The following is a 20,742-nucleotide window of genomic DNA, read 5'->3' as shown; positions in this document are numbered from 1 at the left end:
TAAGAGTACTGGGATAGGTTTTCAAAAGAATTAGAATATGATTTCAATGGAGCACAAAAAAAATTTGCAAAATAATATGAAATCAAAGAAAATAATTAAACGAATATGTTAAAATAATAAATATAGATTCAGTTACATGGGTAATTATTTAAAAAAAAACTATACACAAGCAATATTAGAAAACAAAGAAAATAAGATCAGTGAAGAAAACATAGAATGAAATACAGAAGAAATTAAAGTAATAATAGAAAACTGCAGATATAGATAAAATAAACAATGCAGTATTAAAATATGGAGGAGAAAAGCAAAATAAATTAATAGAATTATAGAAATGGATTTTTAAAGAAAACACTATTACAAGTGATTGGCAAAAAAATATAATAATATCAATTTATAAAAAAGAAGATAAGCAATTGCAAGAAAATTATAGGGGTATAAATTTGTTAAACCCTTCATTGAAACTGTACATAAAGGTATTATTGAAAAAATGAAATGAAATTTTAGAATTACGTGATGAGAAAAGATTTTAAAATAATCATGCACAGATGTAATATTTATGATAAAGCAGATATTAGAAAAATTATTAAAGTATAACAGACCAATTTATGTGTTTGACAGGGTTAAAATAAAAGATGTAACAGAAATGTTAAAGCTGCACAAAGTTCCTAAACAATCAATAGAAGTATTCATACATATATCTACAGACAATAAATGTATAATCAAAACCGAACAAAAGAGGAAAAAAAAGAAGAAATAACTAATGGAATAAGACAAGCGCTGAGAAGTCTAAATCTCTTCAGCATGTTAATGGATGAATTAATGAAGTTCAGTAATAAAGGAATTAGAATAAAAAAATAATTCTGCAATGTTCATAATGTAGTACTAATGGCAGAAAATGAAAACAACTTGCAAAAAGCTACATAATTTTAATAAAAAGCAAAATAGTATAATATGGAAATATCCATAGGGAAAACAAAGGGCCTAACGATGGCAAAAGAACCACTCAGATATTATCATTTTCACTTCTAATTAGAATTTGAAGGAAAAATGATAAAACAAGTAATGAAATGTGACTTTCATCAACCGGTGAAATACCACCACTTTGCTTATTGGAGGCTTGAAGTGGTGAAACCCATGTTTAGTCTCTAGAGCAAAGTTTCCGGCATCCCCCTCCCCCCCATACTTCTTCAACCCATGCACGGTACTAAGTACTATAGGTTTTGATACCTTTCGTGTTTGGGGTTTTCATAAAAAAAAAAAAACCTAGGAATAACTCAAGAAGAACAAGGACAAACCTGAAGGTGAGTAGAATACCAGGAGGGTTAAATAATATAATTTGGAACAATCCAAACATCAATCAAGATGATAAAGTTCAAATATATAAAACTATAGTAAGACATATAATAACATATGCAGCTGAGACAAGTAGTACAAGAGCAAAAATAAAACAAATAAATTAAACGACAGAAATGAAAACACAGGAAAATAACTAAAAAACACTAAGATAAAGATAAAAGTGACGAAATCAGGAAATAATGTAAAATACAACTCATAAATTAATGGATATATAACAGGGGAAAAAAATGGAAAAAAACAAACAGGATGAACGACAGGTAGGCAAAAGAAGTAAAGAACAGGGGACCCATTGGCAAACACAGTAGAGGAAAGCCAAGAAGAAGCTGATGGAAGGATGATCTGTCCTAACCCAATAGGCAGCATGCTTAACGAAAAGAAGAACAGCCATCTAAGGAATCCATTTCGTGAAGTATACAGCTCCCAGGAAAAAATTCTAGGAAAATTTCATTTCCTCTCTCCACCAATCTACCTATTTTCCTATAACTTCTTCCCTTATTATATCTTTAGACCTCCCTGAGTCTGAACTCAACTGAATATTTTAAACACATTTCATCAATAGTATGAATTTATAAATAATTCTTCTACCATGGATTCTGATGGAAGGGGGGAAATTTGCATGGTTCCCCCTTCTCTGGAAACCATGAAATCGCCCCCCCCCCAAGAAAGATATTCCCTGAGCACTAGTAAGATTAAAGATAGCTAATAGGAATTTGCCTAACAAAACTCCAAAAGTAACACTAATAGGACAATGTTGACACAGATATGATTGCTTCAAGTTCATCAATTTTTCCCCTCTGGAAAGCATGGATGGTAGGATTATTGAAAATTACAAAAACCTAGAAAATTAGGCTCCCTGTGAAAGGATCAACCATACTTTCTGATATTAAAGGTACAACTATAGCTTCAGTAGGTTTGGAGTACATGCACATGAAAAAGAGTGGCATCATTTACCCAAAGTGCCACTCTTATTGCTCTGCACTTAAACCTTCAGAATCACATTGACTCTGGTCTCGAAGCTTCTGATCCTACAATGAAATCTCACCCAACTTAAAAACAACAAAATTTAATTATATTAAGGGCATCTGACAGTTCATCTTTAAACATGTGGGGTTTTGGGGGGGGGGAGAACCCCGGTGCCACTTGACAAACACTATACAGTTCATCTTTAAACACTGGCACTGAGGTTAATATGTTCCCTGCCCAAATGCAAGCTTTCAACCAAACGAACTCCAATTTCTGAGCCTCAATGCAGATATGCATCCATTTAATTGCAGTCAATAAACAAGTGCTGTAAGAGGAAGAGCACATAAAATGAACAACCGAGCAATACTGCCACACTGATAGAACCATGGGCTATTGCATCGTGGCTAGGATTTTGCTTAGTGTCAATTGCACTGACTACAAAGTGCTATAGAAGATGTATATTTGGTTCACAATTTCATACATTTTTTGCTTATGTTAAAATTATTTTATCGAGTTTAGAATTTTCCAGAAGAATAAAAGGTAAATTTTTGATTATGCTTGTTAGATTTTAATTCTTCAGTTTGTAAAAAAACAAAACATCATCCTTAGTGTACGTCAACCGATAGAATTTTGTGTACAAATGTTTTCCTATAAAATTTTACCCTAAAGGTTGTTATAATGGATCCACAGCCTGGAACATCAGGACTGAAAAGGATGCACAGTATGTTGAAACTGATTACGTTGAATCAGCTCTTTATAATACGTCATCTGATACTGAAATAGAATTCTATTCAAGTGATGTGGACTCCGAATCTCATTCAAATGCATCTGTTGACGTTGACTCAACATCAACATGTTGATACAAACAACAGATACTGCTGTTACTTGGAATGATCACTATTCACAGATGAAACCCATTTACTAAAAAACACTGTCTATTTGTTCCAGTGCCCCAGAGAAATGCCCCAAGGCAAAAGGGATGACCCACACAAATGTAAAAAGGCAGCAAATGTGTTAAAGAGAATGTTATTAAAACTTAAAACGGGGAGTTCAAAAAAGTTAAGGTTGAAGCCCTTTATAATCAAAAACAATTAAGTAACTTTAAAAACTAGTTCTAGTAAAGACATTGACACACTTTCTTCTTCTGAATTCCTGACAGATTGCAACTAAAGTCTTGTCAATGATATACAGGAATTTTGATAGCAGAGTTAAGGAGGTGAAGATTATCTCTTTGTATAAGGCAGTGGTCAGGTCAAGCCTTGAGCACTGTCTAACCCTGGGGGCTCACATCTGGTGAGTATGGGCTTGGCACACCCAGGGTCCTGAGCTGGATATCATCATTCTTCTCTCTTTTTTTTAATCCCCTTCTAATTCTCTCTCTCTCTCTCTGTGTAACTAGGGATTATTTTTTATTTTTTATTTTATTTTTTTATTTTTTTGGCTGTTGCAGCATAAGCCTCAGGCTTCCTTGCACCATATAGCTAATAATAATAATGAAATAGTGATAAAAGGTCTGGAGACCTCATTTTAAGAAGAATGTAGACCAACAAGATTGGTGAGGGGAACAAAGAGTTGCACTTAAGAAAGTGCTTAAGTTCTGAAAACTGCAGCATCCGGAGACTAGGCACCTGCAAAGTGATCTGACTGAGGTGTATAAAGACTTAAATGGTTTTAGCAAGCTCATTGCTGATGGGATTCTTCCTCTTGCTCAGATTACACACCTGATGGGGAATAAATTCAAATTGAGAAAACAGTTGTAGAATAAATGTGCAAAAATTTGCCTTTAGCCAGTAGGTAGTTGATTGCTGGAACAAACTTCCATCCTGTTGTGAAAGTTGATAGCTTAAATAAATTCAAGGAAGAACTGAACAAACTTTTGGAGCAAATGGATAAATGAAATGGGATTTTTTTTGGCTGGTGCTGTATGAGCTTGCTTTCTACAAACATATGCCTCTACTAATGCTAATATCCTGTCCAAGGATTTCCATCACTGGGAATTCCACTCCCCAACCATTAGCTGTACTCTTCCATTACACAGCCATTTAACCCCAGGGGCTCACATCTGGTGAGTATGGGTTTGGCACACCCAGGGTCCTGAGCTGGATATCATCATTCTTCCCTTTCTTGGTGATTCCCTTTTACTTTCTCTTTCTCTCTCTCTCTCTCTCTCTCTCAGGGTAACTGGGGAATTTTTTTTTTTTTTTGGCTGGTGCAGCATAAGCCTCAGGCTTCCTTGCACCATATAGCTAATAACAATAATAATCAGCTATGCTCTATAAACAAGAACTCACAAGATTATCATACGCTAGCTTTGTCTGCCACCCAACAGGAACTTCTTTTGGATCTGATCTCCGGTGTACACCTCATCACTAACTTGCAACAGTTAAGCAGTTATCTACTGGGACTTCCACCAAAAGCCTTAAATGGATGTATCCTTTATAGTTACTTTTACTAATTGGCACTACATGACTGCCACGAGGGTTTGTGTCATCTAGTGGCATTTCTTTTTTTTATCTCTGTCCTTAATTTTTTTTCCTTCTGTGGCCTCCTCTTTTTGGGGTGGGTATTTTGCTGGCCCAGCAGCTTTGTTGATGGGTGGTTTTTTTTTTTTTTTTTTTTGTTGTTTTATTACTTTATTTTTGCTTGCTTCTTCAGACGTATGATTTGCCAGCCTCTTCAGGCAGGACTGATGGTGTCTCCACTTTGGGCTCCCAGGGATATGGGAGTACAGGCACACTCACAGGTTTAGCTTCTGCCTTCTAGGAGTATAGAACCTCATTTGTCACATCCACACAATAACACAGTAATTAAACAGCTGTGGCTTGCCTCCTCATGGTGTGAACCATTATTAAGGAGTCTTCCCAGTAATCACTGCTTCTAAGCAGAAGAGCTGCTAGAAACAACTAAACAATAGAACAAAAGACACGGTGAACAAACAAAATACTACATACATTTCTACCTATTTTACGGTGTTCTGTGTCTCCACAGTGGAGTTGAGCTAAAGATGCAACACATATCCACAGGTTCCAGAAGACTTTTTTTAGTATGCCCCCCTCCCTGACTGCCATTTAGATGCCAAACAAATCTGTTAAGGCCTGAAATATAGCTTATTCAAAAAATAAACATGTCATGCATAGTCTATAAATGATGCAGACCCCTTTTACATTGAGTCAGTGTCATCTTGGTACTCATCTGTGGGCTAGAGCAGTGTTCCGGCATGCTGGTGCACCAGTGTGTCACCGGCATGCCGTGACACACTGGTGCACCGCCACAAGATGACAAGTGTGCTGCGAACTTTGCTGAAACTGTAGACCTATAAGTAATACTATATGTATTATGATTAGAAATTGACAACTGAGAACTTTTACCTATTGTAAGAAATTAACTGTACATTATTTACCAATTATAGTTTTTATATATGTTTGTAATGCTACTCATTGCTATATTTCACAAAACACCATGTTTACTGAAACACAATGTTGTACATGTGGGACAAAAACTATTATATTAGGGTCACTCAGTAATTTCTTACATACACCCATGTGTGTATTGTGTCTGTAAATGTGGGACAGTCTATTTTTCGTGTGAGTATCCAACACTTGCTTTCTAAAGTTATTTGTGTTTTCCCTTCCAATATTTCTCGTTTTGTCGCTGCACTTACTGAAATAAGATGTTGTTTCTTAAAGTTAGTTCTTAAAGTTAAAGTAAAGATTAGCAAAACATCCCCAGTCTTTTATTTGTCAACAATTCCACCACACATCAGCCGTTTGTGTTCAGCAAAGCAGGCACAAGTATCACATTGAAGGCATGCGTAGTTATTTGGTTTAATACAAATAGATTTTTTTTTTTTTTTTTTGGCTTTGCTTTGCTTTTGTACAGTGATTTAGGGTTCATAAAATGTTAATACATGCATGAGATAATTTCTGTTGGATTGTTGGAACAATAATAATTGATTCTAGTGTGACTTATAGCATATTTATATTAACATTGCCGTAAACCATGCTTTTTGGGGGATTAACATTTTAATGTGCCATGTTGTGTCGTGGATAACTTAAGGTGTGCTGTGAAGAGAAAAAGGTTACAGAACACTGGGCTAGAGAATGGGCTTTTCTCAAATAGAAATTTATCTGTAACATGAAAGCGATAATTTCTTATATGAGCAAATAATTAAATGAAAAACTTCTAAACATATATACTTCTTAAATAATGAATATACAGTATATAGTAAAACAATTTTAAAAATTACAACCTTGTCCCAACTGCTGCTTTATGACATACAGTAGAATATTTTCCTGTGGAAGGCACCTATAAAAATTTGGAAAGTGTCCCTTCTTTGAATTTTGCCTTAAGTTCATCGTTTCATAACAAAGGTAAATTTTTTTTTTTGTTAGTTGTTGGCACATCGGCTTCTGTGGCCATAATGCACCTCCCAAGGTTTCTGCACTACTCTGATCCAAGCCCGAGGCAGGATTCGAACCCGCAACCTTTGGGTTGCCAGGCAGGCACTTTACCCACCCAGCTAGCCCAGCCGGCCAAAGGTAAATTAGCTAGAGTTGTAAATTGGATTTGGCCAGGACAATTTCACACAAACTGTCCATCTTGTTTATAGAATGAATATATGAATATATATATATATATTTTTTTTTTTTTTTAATGATAATCAAGTGGCTACATGAAATATACTGAACCTAGTCACTAGGTGAACCACATAAAAAGTTCCAGTGTGCCACTAAGGAGCCGTGAGTTATGCACTTTGATCTATAAAGACAGAGTCAAAGAAAATAAAGTCATAATTTAAATAACGGGCTGCAGAAAAGAAAAATTCAATGTTACTGATACGTGATATTATGTCACAGTTTGTACAAGTGTTGGAAAAAACCTGCATATGAAACATGCCATGTCTTCATTAGGAGACAACATGTTATGTGAAATAATGGTGGCCATTGAAAACCATCAATAATAGCCACATGATGCTCATAAGAAAGGTCTTAAAAATATCCACTATTTACAAGGAAAGTATCTATTGTAGTCTATACAGGCTTTAAATTTATTTTATGAATACCAATGTAAGACAAGTCCATTCATTCATTTGGTGAAAACTCATTGCCAGAATTTGGCATATTTCCTCAGCAGTGAGCATCACATAAATTGAAAAAAAAAAAAAAAAACAACATTGCAAGCCTCAAGAGAAGTATTTCTCAAATGCATGCCACTTCATCTTTACATGCAGGCAGTTTATGCAATTTAGTGAAAATATATGTCAAAACTGGACATATGCTACAGTGTGCTACATGTCTGATAACTGCTAGAAGCCAGGAAAAAAAACAAAAGTTTTGGACAAATGACTTTTTAAAGTGACGTAATGAAACTGAGCTGTTAAATGAACTAAGAAAAAATTATTTCTAGCCACTGATTTTCAGCTTTAACTGAACACAAAGATAAGACCAAAAATAAGCAAGCATGCAAGCCTTCTGTAAGCAAATCAACCTACATACATATTTAAAGCTGATCCATTTTATTGGTTAACAACTTAGGAATGTTCCTTGGAAAATATATTCATAAACTTAACCTTTTTTAATATAATTTTGAGGTGCTGGAGTATTTGACTGCTAGTCAATTTAAAGCATTACTTTGTTCTTTATTTTTGTAATTTTTATTACTACTTTTCCATAATTTCGGGTAATGGTAATAGACTTCGATAAAGTTTAAAGTCAACTCCTGGTTCTACTAAATTTTAAAAGTTACTTCTAAATAATAAAAAAAGTTACAGATTTATCAGACTATGTCTAAGTTTGCAGATGATACAAAGGTTGGCAGGGTTGTTAATGACATTAAAGACAGTATGTTACTTCAACAGAATCTAGAAAAGTTGGGCAGATGGCTGAGAAGTGGCAACTGAAGTTTAACATTTACAAATGCAAAGTACTGCAAATGAGTAGCAATATCCCAAGAGAAATGTACCAGCCATGTGGTACTACACTCAGGGAAACGGAGAATGAAAAACACCTTGAGGTAATTGTGCAGTCAGATATGAAGTTCTCTGAACAGTACAGACAGTCTGCCAGAGCAGGTCAGAGTCTTGCTAGAAGGGATAAGGAGGTGATTATCCCCTTGTATAAGGCAATGGTTAGGCCACACCTGGAGTACTACATACAAGTCTGGAGGCCTCATTTTAGGAAGGATGTAGAGTTGCTAGAACAGGTACAGAGAAGGGCAACAAGATTGGTGAGAGGTACAAAGGAGTGCTCTTACCAAGAGAGGCTTAAGTTCTGCAAGTAGCAGCATCTGGAGACTACGAACCTTCAAGGTGATTTGATTGAGGTGTATAAGGCCTTGATGGTCTTAATGGTCTGAGCAGCTGAATTCTGACGAGATTGAGAATTCAGACTGTTGGGAGTCATCCCGGAACATATAAATACATGGGCTGTGTTAGGGTAGCTAAGAATAAGAACAGGTGCATGTATACTTGTGTGTACACCAATGCTAGGAGTTTGGTAAATAAATTTGATGAATTTGAGGTGTTCGTCAAAACATCAAAGGCAGATATTGTTGGGATATCAGAGACATTGTATAACACAGATATAAGGAATGCAGAATTGGAATTTGGGGAGTACAATGAGTACAGAAAGGATAAACAGGATAGGAAGGGAGGAGGGGTTATACTATTAGTTAAGAAACACAAAATCTAAGGAAGTGCAGCCAGTTGATATGGTTGGACAGTGCAGTGTTCAGTCAGTTTGGTGTGATGTAAACACTAGAAAAGCAAAATTGAGAGTAGGAGTGTGTTACAGGCCTAATTACTTGGATGAGTATAATGAACAAATGTAAAGAAAAATAGAGTGGGCAAATAAATCATATTGTCTTATAATTGGGGATTTTAATTTCCCAGATAATGACTGGAACTTGTGGATTTATTGGATGATTGTTTCCTACAGCAACAAGTTTGGGAAGCAACTAGAGGGAATAATACTCATCTGATTATCAGTAGTGATTTTTAATGCATTAAGAATCTGCAGATAAAGGAACCAATAGGTGGTAGTGATCACAGTGTGCTGATGTGGGATTTACTCAAAGAGGTAACTACCATCAATGGTAAATGGAAGAGTTTTTGCTTTTGTAAAGGTGACTACAGCGGTGTGAGACAGTTTTTAAATTCTATACAGTGGGACCAACTGATGATGTTACCAACAGCAAATTCTAAATGGGATGCATTCAAGGAATTAATCTTAGAATGCTACTAGGCTTTTCATACCAAAAAAGAAATATTGTTCAAGGTTTAGGCCTAAATGGATGTCAGATGAACTATGTGGCAGAGAAGAAAAATACATGGTATACATATAAATGAACAGGTGACACAGAAGCCTATGGTAGATATAAGCTGGTCTGTAATAAAGTCACAAAGGACATTAGGCAGGCAAAGGCAGATTACGAGAAATCTTTGGCAAAGGATACAAAGAAAAACAGCAAAGAACTCTTTACTTATGTAAACTCTAGAAGGAAAGGGATGAATCAGATTGGTCCACTTGATATCGATGGTTCAACTGTTGATGATCCTGCTCAGGTAGCAAGCAAACTGAATGAGTATTTTGCATCTATATTTACACATGAGGAGTTATTCGGGGGGGGGAGGATTTCAGAGGTGTATTAAATTCTGGCAGTGAGCTAAATGGTTTTGTAATAACTGAGAACAAAGTGGAGTATAAACTGTTGAAGATAAACATAAGGCACCTGGGGTGGATGGAATCTATCCAGTTATATTAAAGGAGGCAGCAAAGGAAGTAAGCAAACCCTTCTCTGCATTCTGTTGCCAGAGACTTCTCAGTCTGCCTTAGCTTGCCTAACCTCCTTCGTGACTTGATTATAAACTAATTTATATCCACCACAGACTTCTGTATCACCTGATAATTTAAATGGATCCCATACACATTTCTTTTCTGTTACATTTCTCAATAGTTCAGCTGACCTCCATTTAGGTATTTCTTCATTGGTATGAAAAGCCTAGTAGCTTCTTTGATTACTTCCCGCTTAGAATTTTCTGTTGGTCCCACTGCACAGAATTTAAAAAAATTTCAGTTTTTAAATTCACACAAAAGCAAAAACACAAAAGTACACTGTGATCCACCCAGTGGGTCTTTACCTGCAGATTCTTAATTAATGCATGAAGAATCATTGCTGATAACCATAACAAGAGAATTGCTTCCTCTTGTTGTCTCTCTAACAGGCTGCTGTAGAAAACAGTCATCCATGAAATCCACAAAAGTCTTGCTAGTGTGAGTGAATAACCCACAAATTCTAATGATCATCTAGAATATTAAAATCCCCCATTAAGAGAAATTCTGATTTACTGGTCAAATCTATTTCTCTGTAAAGCTGTTTGGTATACTCATCACAGTCATTAGGCCTATGACACACTCCAATCTCAATCCCAGTGCTTATATCAAACGTACTAATTCTACATTGCACTCATCACCCATGTCAACTGGATAAGGGCAAAAGTAGATGCCATTGTAGAACAGATATCATCTTTTAAGGCTGCAAAAGGTGATGTTGTATACGTTGGCACTAATGATATCAAGAGTAGGAGATCAGTGGACTTACTTAACAAGTACAAGGCAATATTAGGGAAAAGGCGAGAGTTAGGATTGAATTTGAAAATATCTGTAATTCTGCCCCAGAAACAATAGGAGGAAATACATGTTGCAAGCCTTATCAATCAAAGGGGCTGAGAAATGGCAGTTGAAGTTTAACATTGACAAATGAATGGTACTGTATACAGGTAGCAGTAATCCCAGAGTAACTTATGAACTGTATGGTATGATACTCAGGGTAGTAGATAATGAAAAAGACCTGGGGGTAAAAAAACTGTGTGGTCAGATATAAAATTCTCTAAGCACTGCAAACATGCTGCCAGAACAGCTCGTGGGGTTTTGTCAATGATATACAGAAGCTTTACTAGCAAGGATAAAGAGGTGATTATCCCTTTGTACAAGGCCATGGTTAGGCTGCATCTTGAGTAGTGCATACAGGTCTGGAGGCCTCACTTTAGGAAGGATGTAGATCTGCTAGAATGGGTGCAGAGAAAGGCAACTAGATTGGTGAAGAGAACAAAAGGGTGCTCTTAGCTAGAAAGGCTTCAGTTCTGCAAATTGTGGTGTGGCCTTGAATGGATTGAGTAAGCTGAATCTGAATGGCATTCTTCCCCTTGCTGAGACTACACATGAGCATAAATTTAAGTTGAGGGAGGATGGTTGCAGGAGACGTGTGGAAGTTTGCCTTCAGTAGCAGGTGGGTGATTGCTGGAACAGGCTTTCATCTGTTGTTGTGGAAGTTGTTTGAATAAATTCAAGAAAAAACTGGACAAATTCTTGGAGGGGTATGGATGGGAGAAGTGTGTTTTTTTTTTTGATTAATGCTTGCTTTCTTGCATCATTTTCCACTACTACTACTACATTTGGGTAGCAGTAATCCCAGAATAATACACCATCTGATGGTATCAAACTCAAGGTGGTGGAATATGAACAAGATCTAGGAGTAACTGTACAGTCCGGCATAAAATTCTCTGTCCAGTGCAAACAAGGTTCTAGAATAGCCCATGGGGTTCTGCCAATATACAGGAACTTGGCACCAGGGGAAAAGAGGTAAATTATCCTATTGTATAAGGCAGTTGTTAAGCCAGATCTAAAATCCTATATAAAGGTTTGAAAACCTTATTTTAGGAAAGACCTAGATCTGTAGGAAGGATACAGAGAAGAACAACAAGATTAGTTGAGGGCACAAAAGAATATTATTACCAAGAAAACTGGAGTTAATTAAAATGCAATCGCCAGAAACTAAGCCCCTGCATAGTGGCCTAATTAAAGCATATAAGGCTTTAAGGGGTAAGTAAATTAAATGCTGATGTCATCTTTACCTTTCTTCAGATTAAACACACAAGGGAGCATATATTTAAATTGGAAAAGGATAGCTTTTCCAATTTGAGTGAAATTTGCATTCATCAAAAGGAAATTAACTGTTGGAATAAACTTTCACCTATTGTTTTGAAGGTGGGTGGTCTGAATAAATTTCAAGAAGATTGAGAAACATTGGAAAGAATAGAAAAAGGGCTTTTCTTTTTAAGCTAGTGCCATAAAAGTTTTTCTTCCTTGCATCATATTGGCAATAGTAATTTTAAAAATAATACACAAAACTAAAGACCAAACAAAAACTATACATTAGCTATAAATCTGGTAACAATCCAGGTTATCATTTATAGTTATATGAGAAAATGGTTTCACCATTAAATACTGATCAGAAACAAACTTAAAATGAAAAGGAATATTATGAGGAGGATAAGATACATAAACCAACAACCAGTGAAACATTTAACATATTTCAGATCATTACTGAATAAACCTAATGGAAAGAAGAACTGAATGAGAATCACAATTAATGTTTGAAGAAAACAAAGAATCTTGCAGTGGAAAAAAGGCTAACATCTTTAAAGCCCTTTAAATTATTTTAAAGCCCTATAAAAGCATGCAGGGTACATAACGTGCAACTAGTAAATGCAAATCTTCAGTACTGTATACAGGTCTGAAGCCTTATTTTAGAAAAGAAGTAAAGCTATTGGAATGGGTGCAGAAAAAGATAAGATTGTGAGGGGAATAAAAGGCAATTTTACCAAGAAAGGCTTCAGTTCTGCAAACTGCATCTGGAAACTAAGCACCTGCAAGGAGACCTTGAATGAAGTTTTTAAAGCTTTGAATGGATTGGATAGGCTAAATGCTGATGGCATTCTTCCTCATGCTCAGATTACACATGCAAACACAAGGGACTTAAATTTATATTGAGGAAAGATTGTTGCAAGATAGATGAACAAAAATTTGCTTTCAACCAGCAGAGGTAGCTGATTATTGGGACAAACTGCCATCTGGTGTTGTGGAAGTGAGTATTCTGAATAAATTTAAGGTAGAACTAAACAAAGTGTTTGTGTGTGTGTGTTAGATGATACTGCTTTCTTGTGTAACTTCTTCTTACTTACCTTTTGTGCTCTGGAAAAACTGCATTCAAAATCAATTACCCAAAAATCAGTTATCCAAAATACACTTCATCCCAACTGTTTCAGATAACTGGCATTCTAACCAGAGCTATCAGGCATCAACATCTCTCTGACTTACCTCACAGAGTGTAGCCCATCTCTTGTAACAGGAATCTGTGTAGACTTTTAACTTTTCAATTCTCCATTTTCAAATCTTTTAATAGGACTGGAGGGCTAAGCAATTTCAATTCATTTATGCCTAGGTCCATAATAAGCAAGCAACAGGCCACAGTCCACCAATGGAATACTACATAATTCCAGCCATGAACTGTTCCCCCCCCCCCCACACACACTTCAGCTGCATTTTTTCCATCTTATACACTATAAGATCAATTTATCAATATGCTATTAACAAGTAATAACACATTAACACCTCTCCATAAGGCACATCTCCGTTGTTCACCCTCTTTAGATGGGACAGTTATAATGGTAATTGACACACAAGCACATTTTTGTTGGTCAATGAGCATTTGCAATGAAGGCATATGGAGGTCAAAGTCACTACAATAATACTAATTAAACTTGAAGTAGATGACATATGTCATTAATATGCTAACCACTGCTGGTAAGGAATGTTTACAAACTTACTGGGGCTGTGTGTGCAATTCCACTGTTGTGCATCACTTAGCAAGGCAATAAAATTGCCAAATTGAGAAATACTGTTTCCAGAATTAAAAAAAAAGAAAAGGAGTACTGTAGCAAGTGTGTATCAGGGTTTAGTTTGTGGTATGTACATAAAATAAACAAAAAAATGTGGAAATCCAGGTATAATATATTTATTTCAAAAAAAAACATTCAAAGGACTGCTGGATAAGTTTTACCAATAGCTCATGAGGATCTTCTGTCTGCACAAATACAGGGGTATCCACAAACCTCCTTTACAAAACTAAAATATTGTGGGAATAGGGCACATGATACAAATCTGAAACCAATTCTGGGTGATAGAGGATATATTCAAGTTTTTAATTATCAACTAGAAAAGCGCACTCTATATTAGATGGCAGCATAATTCCAAACCTGTAATCATAGTGGAATTTAGCAACTATGAGAAGGTCCAGCATGTACTTCAGTTCAATGAGTTGAAATCTGCCAATTTATGTATATTTCAATACTTGTTAAAAAAAGAAACCACCAAGTAGACTTGCTTGTATAATTCTCCAATGCTGAGGTGATCACCAAATTCTGGTTGTGGGCAGGGCTTATGCAGAAATTTAAGAAAAGGAGTGTATTCTACTGCATTAAAAAAAAATTCTGTGTGAGCAAAAATGATGAATACACACTAAAACTAAAAGTGAACTAATTAACTATAAGGAAAATGAAATACTCTAAACAAAGACATTTATATTCATTTTCACTAAACATTAATTGTGTTTACCAAAAGTTGTGTTACTTATTAAAAATTAATCGAAACACATTTGTAAAATGATAATCGATAGATAAAAAAAAAAAAAAAAAAAAAAAACTTAGTAAGCAACCAGTCGCAGTGAATTTCATTTTTCTGCATTATTGAAAGTGGTTAACATGAACCTCCACAAAGCATACACCTCTCTACAGTAAGCACTTTCTTCTGATCTAATGGTGCCACTTTAGAGAGGTTTTACTATACTATTAACACTGCTGCTCACTATTAAACACACTGCTCTCCATTTTTTTTTCATTAGCTAAGGCAAGGTCTAATGGGCTTACTCTAGGCACAATATGCACACGTTAAAACTGCATCTTCTCTCTTGAAATTAGACCCAACTCCATTACACACTTCCAAACTCCTCCATTTTGCAGAAAAATCTGCAAAGTATTCAAATGTATTTGATTATGACAGGGCATAAAAGATGCCCTTTCAGCTATTCTGACTCTGACTGATTTGATATTCCTCACCAAGCTGCCTGCCAGGTTATATCTAGTTGTCCTGATATCTTTGTAAAATGGTTCTAGAAAGTTTTGTTTTGTTTCCTACTTAATCCTCTATGTTCCTCTTCCATTCTCTTTTTGGTTGTTTACTTTTAAAGAAATCTAAATGTTTCTAGCACAATTTGATATACCAGTATATGTACATATAATAATTGTAAGCTTAGAAGTCTTACAGTATGCACTGTGTTATATTTCAGGTGAATTTAATTTTTTATTTCTCAATTAATGGACTTTTTTCCTTTTCCTATGATTAACAGAAGTGTAAAAGAAATAACTGCATCTTGTTAACAATTAAATTAATTAATAACATATAAAACTGCTTTCACAGAGCTGCAAATACATTGATATAATAGTAACTTGGCATTTTGTAATAATATTAGCAGTGACAAATGATGCAACAAAACAAGATTATATAACAGCCAAAAAAAGTCATATCATCTGTCCATCCCTTCAATAATTTTCACAATCCTTCCTTAAGTTAATTCAAACCAGCTACAACACTATATAGAAATTCAGCAGTTCTCACACATCTATCTTATAACCATCCCTTTTCAATTTAAATCTGCTTGCACGTGTCATCCAAGAAAGAGTAACAATGCCATTGGCATTTAGTTTATTGAATCCATTTAAAGACTTGCATACTTCAATCAGATCACCATGCAAGCTCCTAGTTTGCAGAAATAGTCTTATTCATTAAGAATAATATTTTGAGGCCTTTAATACTTATATCTTTCCAGATATTTTACAAAAAACTGAAATGCAATGGGTATTTTTGCAGACGATGTTAGTAAACAAGCTTCCTTTTATCATTTGCCACTACTGATATTAATACCAATCATGGACGGTAATGCATTAGATTCACCACCAACATCCCAATCTGAAAAGGCTGTATCTCAAAAATAAATGTAGGAAACCATTGAACAACAGTATTATAAAAAACATAAAACATTTTGAATATAATATGAATATTAAATTCTGCATGTATTAAGAATCAACCTAGGCATTTCTTTAAGAAGATGCTCAAGTGAGCATCAATTCCATTGGTAATAAAATTTAGCTAAATTGCAGGTTAATTTTTTCTTAACTTTCTACTGATTAAAAATTACAGGTTATAACTAACATTAAGATTTTTTTTAAAAATATATAGTGATATATATTTTTAAATTTATATTTTTGTTATATTGATGAAAAAAAAATACAAACTATGATAAGCTACAGATGGGAGCAGGGTGTATTAACACCTGTACCTTTTTTTCAGTGGTATCAGCTTAGGTTGAAAAGAATATGATTATAATGTATACAGTTCACAGCACAATTTGAATTGGTATCCTTTCATTGAGTGAAATGTACAAAATGGTTACAGAAATCAAAATATTTTTCTTTGAAGTCAGATTGTATGCTCAATCCAAGCCATACAAAACAGCTAATTATGATGTCATTGAATTGGACAATTATTTAAAAAAAGAAAAAAAAAAAGAAAAAAAAAGGAAAGAAAGAATCAACCAATCAGGTACACACCCACTTTCAAGGCTTTAAAACAATTAAAAATTATTTAAGATCCTCAATGGCAAAATAACTGTTATGCTAGTTATCTAATTTTGGTATATACAAAATATACAAAAAAAATGGGGGGGGGGATGAAACTGTGAAGTCAATTTATTGTATTGACATCATATTTATAAACCTATTTTAAATAAAATAGGTCTTTTTCAATTAAAGCTCCCAAAGTGGAACTTTTAATTTTCACCAACATGCAATTACGAAATTTTGCATTATATGTGCAGTTGGAAAAAATTTTTTTTCGTTTTTGTTCTTTTATTTTCTGCTTTCAGTGGGATATTTTCAGATTGCAGCGCTATATTAAAATATTGTCCGAAATAACCCCAGGGGCTCACATCTGGTGAGTATGGGCTTGGCACACCCAGAGTTCTGAGCTGGATATCATTATTCTTCTCTTTCTTGGTGATTCCCTTCTACTTCTCTCTCTCAGGGTAACTCGGGAATTTTTTTTTTTTTTTTTGGCTGGTGCAACATAAGCCTCAGACTTCCTTGCACCATATAGCTAATAATAATGTGAGGGGCTTGTATTTATATGAGCTTTTATTATTATTTTTTTTTAACCAGTCCTGGCAAGTAAAACTAGAATTAATTTTTTCGGTGTAATTTAGAAACACCCAATGTACTAACACAAAACTAAATACTTTTTTTTTTTCTAAATAACAGAAAATAAAATTGTCGAAAAAGTTCTGTTCACAGGATAAGTTTCCCGTCAAAAACCACCGAAAACGTTCGAAGTTCCTGGGATGAAATATGCTGTATGGTTCAGGGCGTATTATCAATGCGATTTTCTTTTTTTCATGTCAGATTATAGGACACTAAAATCTCACACATGCAGAAACAAAAATCCTTTAGGTTGCTTTATTGAGATTTTGTCGAAATAAATATTCACTTACTGTAGGCCGTTCGTTTTTACGGCACGCGGTTCATACTTGCAAACCGTAACCTATCGAAACAGACACATCTTCTAAGCAACCTCCCCTGCCGTTCCCTCGTAGGAACATCACAAAAATAATTCTGCTAAAGAGCTCATTGAAATGTATATAATTTCTCATTGACTGGGATGAGGAACCCTACTATTCATTTAACAGAGTTGATAAAAGTGCAAGAACATAAAAATGTTTTCTCACCATAGTATATTGGATTACGATTTTCATTAAGCGAAAAGAATTGAAATTTTTTAAGTTTCACAACTTCAGCACGTAGTTACAAAAACAGTACGAAATTCTTCAGCCGTTAACCTAGCAGACATTAATATTTTCATTAGTAAGGACACAGTTTCAAGCGAAAAACGCCCACCACAAAATCTACAACGCCATTTTTCGTTTACAGCATATTATAATTTGACATTCGTCCTTAACATACTGCAACTCTGCCATCTGGTATACGCAGTACTTCCAATATTTTTTAAAGGTGAGTTATGGTATGAGGGCTGCTTGCCGCCTTTTGAAAATTATTTTTACGGCCAGTACCGGAAAGAAAATTAAGGATAACCAATTTTTTTCATCAGCACATTTTTATCCATTGCCAAGACAGTGCAAAAGGACACAAGTCTATGAAGTTTAATGAAAATAAATAAAAAGAATAAATAAATGATATTCAGTCTTACTACAGCCCGTTTTATATGTATATAGCAGGTGTTATACCATGTACATTTAAAATGAAGTAGATACTAGCAAAAATATAAATTCAATGGTCATAAATTTATTAGCTACACTTTAGTTGACAATGCATCACGAATTATACGTAGTATAGAAAACAAGGACACCTAGAGCATTATCCATATACACCAACTACCCACTGTATTAGGACCATGTAGATTTAGACTACACGTAACAACTTATGTAAAAATATGGAAAACAAAGAGGTCACAAATGGCGTGACGTATGCAGGGCAATTGAGAGCTAATGCGCGTCCACGAGCAAAAAGCCTCACTAGGCAGATCTACTTTTCCCATAAGGTGCCCACACTCCAATTCCGTTCTCCCTTTTTCAATATCCAGACCAGCTGCCCCTCCTCAACGCTCCTGAATGTGTGTATAAAGTCATATGACCAAAACCTACCCTAGGGTAACAAAGCTTGGTTTAGGGGTTTTATTGCACCACCTATTCTATACAAAAATTCTCTTGGGGTATAAATATAAATAAATGATATTGCGGTTTTTTGGCATCAGTGGAATCCCGTCTCTTTGGAACAGTACAGTGCAACTACGTGCTATTCTCAGCATCTCCTCAGCTAGAGAAAATTCTGATATATCACATTTACCTCAAATTTAAGTTATTAAGAGAGGTCTTCAATGGGAAAGTCTCATTGAGAATGTAAAAGCTATAAGTAACAAACAAAAGAAGTTAGCATTAGTAGAGGCATACAATGCAAGAAAGCAAACTTATGCAGCATCAGCCAAAAAATAAATTTAAGGCTGAGCTGGACTGGTATTCGTTCCAAATACCTGTCCAGCTCAGCCTTAAATTTATTTGGGCTATCAGCTTCCACAACAAAGAATGGAAGTCTGTTCCTCCACTCAACTACCCACTGGCTAAATCACCCATTCTACCTTAGTTACTCTCTAGTTATCATCTTAGTCAACCCCTTTACTCAAGGGGTTTCTCAAGAAATAAAATTTCTTTCTCTCCACACCTTGGCACCTGGTCTAAATTAATGATATAGGTTAACATATCCTCAGCTTACTATCCCTATGATTATATTTTCTTTATTAATTCCTTTAGACTATTTCTCTTCTTTTATTAATCCTGTACCACCCTTATGTTATTTCATAATCATTAACATTTATTACAATTTATCGCAACCTTAGTAACTAACTTGCCTATTACAAACCGAATTTTCTTTAGGAAGAACTATCAATCAATTTCTTCACAGTTTAGATTATGAGTCAAAAGTTCGGGGTTCAATAAAAAAACAGGAACAGACTTACGTACCGAAATGACCGCTACTTCCAATTTCCTTGCATTCAGGCTTCCTTCGTGGCAGACAGGCTTTCTTCCATTTCTTGGCTCACATATCTACACAACTGGCTATTTCTCAACGGGCCGTACCCTAGACACAACTGTAGTCTCTTACACGACATAACTCCGGAGGTAGGCATTCGTTGCTGGGCATGCCGATTACCCGATGACTGCCTTCCATGGCAGACAGACTCTCTTTCTTTTCTTGCACGTTTACCTTAATCTTAAATTTTAAACATACATGTTTCCCGCTCTTCCATACTTCCAAAAAACATAATCACTTTCAGTCTGCACGTACTCGCGTCCTCTACGCCTCACTACCCATTTCTACCCCCCCCCCATTTTTTTCCTTCTTCATCTTGCCACCACAATTTGTGAACTCCGATCACCGAAAATTCTACTTCCACTTCAACCCGCAAACTCACGACCTTCTCCCCTAGACAAAACCATCCTCTCGAACTTTTATTTTTCCCTAAAGTTTGGAAAGCCTCCTCCAAGGACTCGCAACCAATCCCCATACTCTGCTTAAATTTTTCATCCATCCTTTTCTTTTTTTTTTTTTTTTTTTTTGTTGGCTGATGCTGCATAAGCTCATACATTTGCTTTCTTGCATCACATGCCACTACTACTACTACTACTACTACTACTACTATTTGCTAAAACATCTCACCACAACCCTCTCCCTTGTGCACAAACCAAACCCTCCTTTAATTTTCTTATTTTTTCTTACGGCCGTATAACCTTTTCATGTTTGCTGGTCACATCCAAAAACCTAGTTTCGTGTTCACACTTTCTCCGCTAAATATTGCGAACTTATCCAAATATCAGCCACCCTGACGCAGTTTTCATTTTACGCGAACACTGGACGTCCACTCTCATTTCCTGTTTACTTCCTAACGGTGGCTTGGATCAAAGGGG

The 20,742-nt window shown here is 35.4% G+C and overlaps 1 protein-coding gene across 4 annotated transcripts in view; it reads right to left on the bottom strand.

The window, feature by feature from the left end:
• Nucleotides 1–18,181, bottom strand: part of LOC150084425 (oxidation resistance protein 1A-like) — a 250,740-nt gene extending 232,559 nt beyond the window's left edge. For 3 of the 4 annotated variants that reach the window (XM_090376063.1, XM_090376059.1, XM_090376064.1), the window contains exon 1: nt 17,992–18,181. The gene's annotated coding sequence lies outside the window, so the exon portion shown is untranslated. Of the gene's footprint in view, nt 1–17,757; nt 17,881–17,991 lie in introns of those variants that run through there. The other variant, XM_090376061.1, reaches the window with a different exon arrangement.
• Between the last annotated feature and the right edge of the window lie 2,561 nt (nt 18,182–20,742).

This window comes from Mastigoproctus giganteus, chromosome 6, assembly GCF_048544385.1.
Source record: "Mastigoproctus giganteus isolate SK-2022 chromosome 6, ASM4854438v1, whole genome shotgun sequence".
Taxonomy (NCBI): domain Eukaryota; kingdom Metazoa; phylum Arthropoda; class Arachnida; order Uropygi; family Thelyphonidae; genus Mastigoproctus; species Mastigoproctus giganteus.
This window is presented reverse-complemented; position numbering and strand designations above follow the sequence as displayed.